The 8,797-nt window shown below is 41.8% G+C and overlaps 1 pseudogene; it reads right to left on the bottom strand.

The window, feature by feature from the left end:
* Positions 1–1,514: 1,514 nt before the first annotated feature.
* On the bottom strand, positions 1,515–2,494 carry LOC120561027 (annotated as a pseudogene).
* Positions 2,495–8,797: the final 6,303 nt, after the last annotated feature.

Raw genomic sequence — 8,797 nt, 5'->3', positions numbered from 1 at the left:
TTGCAATATTTTCTGTGGTAATACTGTATCGATACACAGACGCCAAGTATCGATCTTTCATTATATATGTGTTGTCAGTTTGTCTGCTTGACAATCTGATTTTGCAGCAATACAATTGAAGTGAGATGAACAAACAGAAATTAATCTTTTTAGATAAAACAGATGTTGACGAAGTTTCCTTTTGGGGACATAATTTGAAATTGGGGAAAAAGGTTTAGTTGGAAAAAAGTTAATGAATTGCAATATATCGCAGAATATTGCAATATGTTTGTTTAAAATCGCAATAATATCGTATCGTGACATAAGTATCGTGATGATATCGTATTGTAAGGCCTTTGGTGATTCCCACCCCTAAAAAATAAGGTATAATTTCATATAAATGAGGTTTATTATTGACCATTAATTCTGAAAAAACAAGTGTAAAACTAGTGTGAATGAGTTGGTTCTAGTGGTGAAGATACTGTGGTGGTAATGGGGGAAAATAGTGCCAAAAACAGCGTCTAAAAGAGTGTTAATTTTGACCCGAGAGGACAACACTAGGGTTAAATTTAGCCAAGAAAAGGTGACAGTGAGCCGGTAACAGTGAGCCAGATTCAGAGCACCGTGAGGTCCATTTAAGCGCCCGGTGCACGTATTGGGGGACTTTGGGAGGCAGGCTTGTATCCAACTGTGTTGCAGCTGACGTTGTTAGCAGGCCTCCGCATTCCCTTCTTATCCAAGATATTTAGACAGAAAGGAGTAACATACTTCACATTTTGGAACAGTACACTTTCTTGATGTGGGTTTAATGGAAAAAAATTGATTCCAATCTTATGTCTGTACGCTAAATATGAAGCTACAGCGAGCAGCTGGTTATTTTAGCTTAGCTTAGCACAAAGACTGGATATATAGTCATCCTACAGACATCCTGTCCAAATAATATAATGTGCTGTTGCGGTTCAGTTCAGCTGACAAAAGAGGACTTGCAGCAACGACGAGTTAAGTTTAGACACCAACAAGGCTAGTTAAGATTAGAAAAATAAGATTTTGGTTTGCTTTAAAACACCGGTCCCCGTTAAAGGAACATGCCGACTTATTGTGACTTTAGTTTATTCACCCGAGTTAGAGAAGTCCATACATACCCTTCTCTCCTGTCTGAAGCACCCACCGCTAGCCTAGCTTAGCACAGATCCTGGAGGTAACTGGCAACTGTTTACACGTTGTGATTTGTATAGTCACAGCGTGTACAGATAACAAGGTCACATGACACACAGCAAGTCAAGCCATGTGTGTATTGGAGGACTTTTAACCAGCTGTCTACCGTAGCACAAGAAAATGCGCAGAAAGGGCAGTACAGGAAGGGCTTAACATCAAAAAACCTGAGCAATAATTATGCCACAGGAACAGTGGCTAAAAAAACAACGGTTTCACTTTTGAATTAAAACATTAAAGATGGCTCAGATTTATCAAGTGTCCCAGTAAGCTTTTCCGTTCAGCCAGCATGCAGCTGTTTGCTTGTGGTAGATCGGCTCAGCTCAAAGGAAGAATAGCTCGTCTGAAAGCTGGTTGGCTCGGCTCGGAGTGCAAGTACTGTCCAGACCGGTAAGCCAGCTTGTGGGCATACTTGCGTGGTGCTGGCACACGAATGGTGCCCGGCCAGTTCCAGTACACATCTGGTCTGGTGAGAGGTTTGCCGTGTCGTACAGGGAGATGTAGTGTGTCCGAATTCCACAGCCCTGGCGAATGTAATGTGCCATTTTAAAAATAAATCTGTCCAGTCTTGCTGAGTAAAGGTGCGATCAGGACACTTCCAGGTGGAGGTGTGCCAATGTTGTTTGCAGCAAATGAGTAGAGGGCGGCGCTGATGCGCTTTTGGACCACAATGAAGGTCAGCTCGGGCTCATAGCTGGGGAAAGTCTCAAAGCATTCGATCAACTGTGGGATCTCGTACTGCTCCACCATCTTTGTCGCACCATCCCGATACACCACGGTCCTCTGGCAAGTTGTGGTTCACCTCGTAGTACTTTCTGCAGTGCAGCCAGTAAACAAACTCTGAAGCCATTGATCAGTTCCTCAGTGGGTGTCTGGAGAGTTACTCTGGAGTACCATTGGGTCAGTGAGCTGTTCACACCACCACTGATTGGCGTGCCTCGCTGGTGTCATGTTGGACATCAACTCCCACCACCATCGAGCGTTTCAGAGGGACATTGACAGTCCATAGCTCTCCTCCTAACTTGCTGTTTTTATCAGCAGGAGTATCTTTTGGGGCGACACTTCTTAACTTCTGTGGCTGGGATGTGGTGCTGACATCGATGGCCTGGCATGGGATGGGACTTCAGCCGCAGCAGAGCTACTCGCTGGCACTGTAGAGATCTTCTCTGTCGCCGACCAAGATGCACACTACGAGCTGCATATTGGGCTCACTGGTCAGCAGAGAGTGGATGCTCTTGACGCAAGTCTCAGTGCGATCATCCTTCAGCTCCACACGAATGGGTCGCTCCAGTCGAAACCCAATAGGTCCGGTTCAGCCTGCTCTGCACAGCGGCGAGGGTAGGAGATGTTCAATGGGGATAGAGCTGATTAGGATTGGGCATCGAGAACTGATTCCTACTCGGAATCGTTTCAAAAATTGCGACATTTTTCTTACGCTGACCCACCAGCTTCAGCCCGATGACTTTCATCGCCCTCCTGAGCCCAGATCAGAGCTGGGTGGCAAAATCTTTGTCATCTGGATTTGTAGTTTTGCTCACAGGCTTCAGAAACAGACTCGACACGACCAGGAGGAAGAGGTAGCTGGCGTGATTTGCTCGCAGCACCTGAGAAGCCCCTTCCTGAGGAACAGAGAGTTCGCTAAGAGTTGGAGTAATAGCACTCCGCCCAAGTAGAAGTGCTTCGCCTTCTGAGAATATAGTTCCTAGGGCTGTCCTCGACTAAAGAAATTCTTAGTCGACTAACACTTATACGATTTTGTCGACTAATCGATTAGTTGATTTAATTGACAGAGCTGTACGCTTTGAGAGGTGGTTGAGACTAGAAAAGCACAATATAAATGTAGTTAATTAACCATCTGTAAAACTGAGTTTCTCCACAATTAATCCTGCAAAAGCACCACTTTAAATCTTGTGTTTACCTTAAATGTGTTCATAAGTTTCTTGGAAATGAGTAATTAAGCATGAATAAGCATAAAAAATGACTTATCAACTAAAGAAATCTTAGTCGACTAAGACCAAAACGACCGATTAGTCGACTAATCGACTAAGAGGTGGCAGCCCTAATAGTTCCCAGTATGTATACGGTTAGAAGATGGCTGTGTGTCATGGGACCTTGTTATCTATACACGCTGTGACTGCTTGTCACTTATTGGGAGCAGTAGGCTAGATGGAGACAGTTACCTCCAGGATCTGTGCTAAGCTAGGCTAGATGGAGACAGTTACCTCCAGGATCTGTGCTAAGCTAGGCTAGATGCAGACAGTTACCTCCAGGATCTGTGCTAAGCTAGGCTAGATGGAGCTGGTTACCTCCAGGATCTGTGCTAAGCTAGGCTAGATGGAGACAGTTACCTCCAGGATCTGTGCTAAGCTAGGCTAGATGGAGACAGTTACCTCCAGGATCTGTGCTAAGCTAGGCTAGATGGAGCTGGTCACCTCCAGGATCTGTGCTAAGCTAGGCTAGATGGAGCTGGTCACCTCCAGGATCTGTGCTAAGCTGATGTGTAACAGATGTGAGGCTATCATAGGCCACCGTGTTAGGTCAAAAACATGCTTAAATACACATTAAAACATGCACAGTTTCACATATAGTAAAAAAAAGCTGATGCATTTAAGATGCTTGCTCATTCACATACATTCTCTAACATCAAAACATGCATTACATTTCCCTAGGGTTACACAACAGCAAACACTCAGAACATTTCAAAAAGCAGTAGAAAACATGCTTAAATACACATTCACTTCGCTCCTTAATGTATCTAACATAAAAACATGCATTACATTTTCCTGTGGGGACAAAAATACAGAGCAGCACTTAAACTCACAAAAATACACACCACACATTTAACTAGGAAAGAAGAACAGTCCAAACATTAATTTGAAGTGCCATAGGTACATGGTGAAACCTAATTTAGGGCAACAGGCTCCTTTCAAAAATCTTTGGGACCTTGGCAAAGCACTTGTGTGTTGCGTAATTCCTGGCCTGCCATTCACAGAGGGTCAATACAGCCCTTTCCTAGGACCTTGGCTAAGCTGTGCTAGCACCGTGCCAATGTGTGGGGCACAGAAACAGTTTCTGCCTGCCCACATATAAAAGATATTAAATCACATAACTGCAAAGGCGTGTTGACTGTGAGGTCATAAAAATAAGTAATCGGTTTTCTTTGATTTTTGAGTTAAATGTGCAGTAATGTCTATTTACGTGAATATCTAGGAGGTTGTGTGCAGGTTTTGGACTAAAACCTCTTGGTTCCAAGCAGTCTTTGCCGGTCCTGCTTGTTAGGGCAGAGGGATTTTGCCAATATCGGCCACCTTTTTTGGAGGAATATCCCACCCCAACCTCAAGCCTCTTTCATCAGTCTGCTAACGGGATGAAAATACAGCCCTTTTACATACAGCCCCGTGATTCCTGGCCTGTCTTTAAGTAATACTCCCACTAACACCTGTTTCCTGAGTGAAAGTCTTGTCTTTTCTCCTTAACTTCTTCAGGACATGAACACCTGTTTCCTGAGTGAAAGTCTTGTCTTTTCTCCTTAACTTCTTCAGGACATGAACACCTGTTTCCTGGGTGAAAGTCTTGTCTTTTCTCCTTAACTTCTTCAGGACATGAACACCTGTTTCCTGGGCGAAAGTCTTGTGTTTTCTCCTTAATTTCTCCAGGACATGAACTCCTGTTTCCTGGGTGAAAGTCTTGTGTTTTCTCCTTAACTTCTTCCAGGACATGAACACCTGTTTCCTGGGTGAAAGTCTTGTGTTTTCTCCTTAACTTCTTCCAGGACATGAACACCTGTTTCCTGGGTGAAAGTCTTGTGTTTTCTCCTTAATTTCTCCAGGACATGAACACCTGTTTCCTGGGTGAAAGTCTTGTGTTTTCTCCTTAACTTCTTCCAGGACATTAACTCCGCTCCTGTGTTTTATGACCCTTAGCACTTTTATACCCCGGCAGTCATTGTGGTGCATATGGTAATAAATACGTGGAATACATACGAATTTCAGAGCATTCGTTTTCGTAGCTTTATGTATGAATGCTTCATGAGAACTGCCCTGTTCCAAGCAGGCCATCGCAACAACATTTCCTGTGTTGTATGATTAAAAACATAGAGTCCATAATTTGGGATTTAGTGCTCCATTAGCCAAGCTACACTTTGCGACTCCACTACATCCCAAACCAAAGGGAACTTGTGTTAAATACACACATTTGTCTAGTTTCATTATTGTTTTTGTGCCATCGTGACATGACTGATTTTGTATGTCAGAGCTACCGATTAAGATTCTGTAGTGTACCATGTTTTTTTGTTGTTGTTGTTGTTTTGGAATAGGAAATTCTTCCTTCTGTTTTATACGTTGTTTTGTCACCAATTTCCTTTTCTTGCTGCCCTGAAACATTGTTATTACGAGCTGTCAACACTCCATATTTGCCCCCAAGTATTTGTCAAGTTGCCAACTTCACTCGCCGCTTCTGTACTAATGTAATTTCGGTATTTTTCCAACCTGGACCCTATTTCCCACCATGCATTGGTGTCTTAAGTGACTGATGTGAACTAAAATCTTTGAAATTGGTCCAGTATTAAGCGAGAACGCTGTAACAGTCAGCCGCAAACCGGGCTGAAATGTAACCCTACAGTCAGTCAGCGTCCACTAAAAGTTGTGTTTTTGCTTCTGACAGACTCAGATTATTATTGTAAGTGTCTGACAACATTATGAAAGGATCCCTACAGAGATAGACCTTTTAGTTAAAGAGTAAGATCCTTTTAGTTTAACATGAAACGGCCCCGAAATCACCATCACCAAACTCCACCAGACTCCATGTAAATAATCAGGACTTTTAGCGTGTATAGAGCCAGCATATCTCCACCAGACTCCATGTAAATAATCAGGACTTTTAGTGTGTATAGAGCCAGCATATCTCCACCAGACTCCATGTAAATAATCAGGACTTTTAGTGTGTATAGAGCCAGCATATCTCCACCAGACTCCATGTAAATAATCAGGACTTTTAGCGTGTATAGAGCCAGCATATCTCCACCAGACTCCATGTAAATAATCAGGACTTTTAGTGTGTATAGAGCCAGCATATCTCCACCAGACTCCATGTAAATAATCAGGACTTTTAGCGTGTATAGAGCCAGCATATCTCCACCAGACTCCATGTAAATAATCAGGACTTTTAGTGTGTATAGAGCCAGCATATCTCCACCAGACTCCATGTAAATAATCAGGACTTTTAGCGTGTATAGAGCCAGCATATCTCCACATGTAAATGGGTGAATTAAGGGTTTATTTCAACCAAACCAGAGTGGTGATTGTTGGAACAGTGGAAAGATGAACCAAGACGGCTTTTGGTAGTTTTATTTAGTTTCTGTCCACTTTGAATGAAGTGTGGTTTACGTTGATAAAAGTCCTGATTATTTATATGTGAATCTAATAAAGTGATTGAAGTTGCTAACTTGCCCCATTAACATTACACTGCAGCTTGTTTCTCTCGCTTAATACTTGACCAATATCAAAGATTGTTGTTCCCATCAGTCACTTGGGCACAGAAACATAAGAACATATGCTTACAAAATACCAAAAGTTACCCTTTTAAAAGGACCACAATATAAAGCTCAGGAAAAAAGCTTTAATTAGGTGGTTAGGCATAATGCTAGCCTAATTCTCTCGTGGTAACTCGCCACCAAAACAACCTCTGCCAGCTTCCCCACAAAGCCAGTTGTGTTTCAGTTTGATCGCTCGCTTTGATCCCTGGATCTAGTTTCTGTTTGTAGAGGTTTTTTTAATGATGTTTTGTACTGTACCTGATGATAACAGAAGAATAATCACTATAGCTGATTTATTTTTGTATGAATAAGGCAATAGGATTACAGTCTGATCACTGTAGTTTCTTTAGCTGTCTATGTCGGACCCGTTGTAGATGACAGGCGGCCCGATGCGGGGAAACGTTTTTTTTGTCACGACTTTGGGACATTTTGTTCATTTTGGCGGGTATTTCTTAAAAAAAAAGCTAGTCTTTTTCTTTTTTTTGTGACATCGGAGGAAGGAGAGTGGTGTTTCTCACGTGGGATGTCCAAAGAAAACTACTACTTTCAGGTGTCAGCACCTCTGTAGTCACATAACAGTTTATTTTTTTAATTTGGTTGACTGTAACTGATGTGTATGTAGAACTTTTATTTTGGATTTGTCAGTTAATTTGGATCTTAATGACCTGTTTTTGTGCCATGTTTTTATTTTTATTTTTATTTTTGGATCATTTTGCTCGCTGTGAAAGAATATAGGCCCCTGTGGGTCTACATGGGAAAGAGATTTTAATCAAAATGTAATGATAAAACTGTTTAAAAATCAAGTTCACTAAAGCTTGTGACTGAAGTCAGTTGAGTTACTGATTTTGAACTGTTGTAGGAAATGTCTTCTCTCGCCTGGGATGCAGGAAAATACAGACTTTTTATTTAAAAAAATAAATAAAAGGAGAATTTGTAAGTAAACTGTGACTACTTTAATACTTAAAAAAAAAAAAGAAAGATGAATCAGCTGTTTCTCTGCTACACTACGCTCGAGACGCACGCTGCCGATTCTCTTCTGGAATAAACCGGTTGATTCAACTTCATTAAAATCACGTTTTGATGGCAGATTTAGCCATTGAATCAGGGCATGAAGCTAATTGGTCCACTGGATCATATTTATGTCACTGCCACCTTTTTCCAACTGATTTCCAATCACTATGATGCCACCAAAATAACCGCCCATCTTCATACAGTGTTGTAATAATGTAATTCTGGTATTTTTCACCCTATTTTCTGATGCATTGGTGTCTAAGGGACTACCAGAGAGACCTTTATTTATTTATTTTTATTTTTTTTTTTTAAAAGACTAAGATCCCCCGATGGCCAACTCCACCAGACTCCATGTAAATAATCAGGACTTTTAGCGTGTATAGAGCCAGCATATCTTCCACCAGACTCCATGTGAATAATCAGGACTTTTAGCGTGTATAGAGCCAGCATATCTTCCACCAGACTCCATGTAAATAATCAGGACTTTTAGTGTGTATAGAGCCAGCATATCTTCCACCAGACTCCATGTGAATAATCAGGACTTTTAGCGTGTATAGAGCCAGCATATCTCCACCAGACTCCATGTAAATAATCAGGACTTTTAGCGTGTATAGAGCCAGCATATCTTCCACCAGACTCCATGTGAATAATCAGGACTTTTAGCGTGTATAGAGCCAGCATATCTCCACCAGACTCCATGTAAATAATCAGGACTTTTAACCGTGTATAGAGCCAGCATATCTCCACCAGACTCCATGTAAATAATCAGGACTTTTAGCCGTGTATAGAGCCAGCATATCTCCACCAGACTCCATGTAAATAATCAGGACTTTTAGCGTGTATAGAGCCAGCATATCTTCCACCAGACTCCATGTGAATAATCAGGACTTTTGACGCGGTATAGAGCCAGCATATCTTCCACCAGACTCCATGTGAATAATCAGGACTTTAGCGCGTATAGATCCAGCATATCTCCACCAGACTCCATGTAAATAATCAGGACTTTTAGTGTGTATAGAGCCAGCATATCTCCACCAGACTCCATGTAAATAATCAGGACTT

Source organism: Perca fluviatilis, chromosome 6 (genome assembly GCF_010015445.1).
Source record: "Perca fluviatilis chromosome 6, GENO_Pfluv_1.0, whole genome shotgun sequence".
NCBI lineage: Eukaryota > Metazoa > Chordata > Actinopteri > Perciformes > Percidae > Perca > Perca fluviatilis.
Note: the sequence above shows the minus strand (reverse complement) of the source record. Positions and strands in the feature narration are given on the sequence as shown.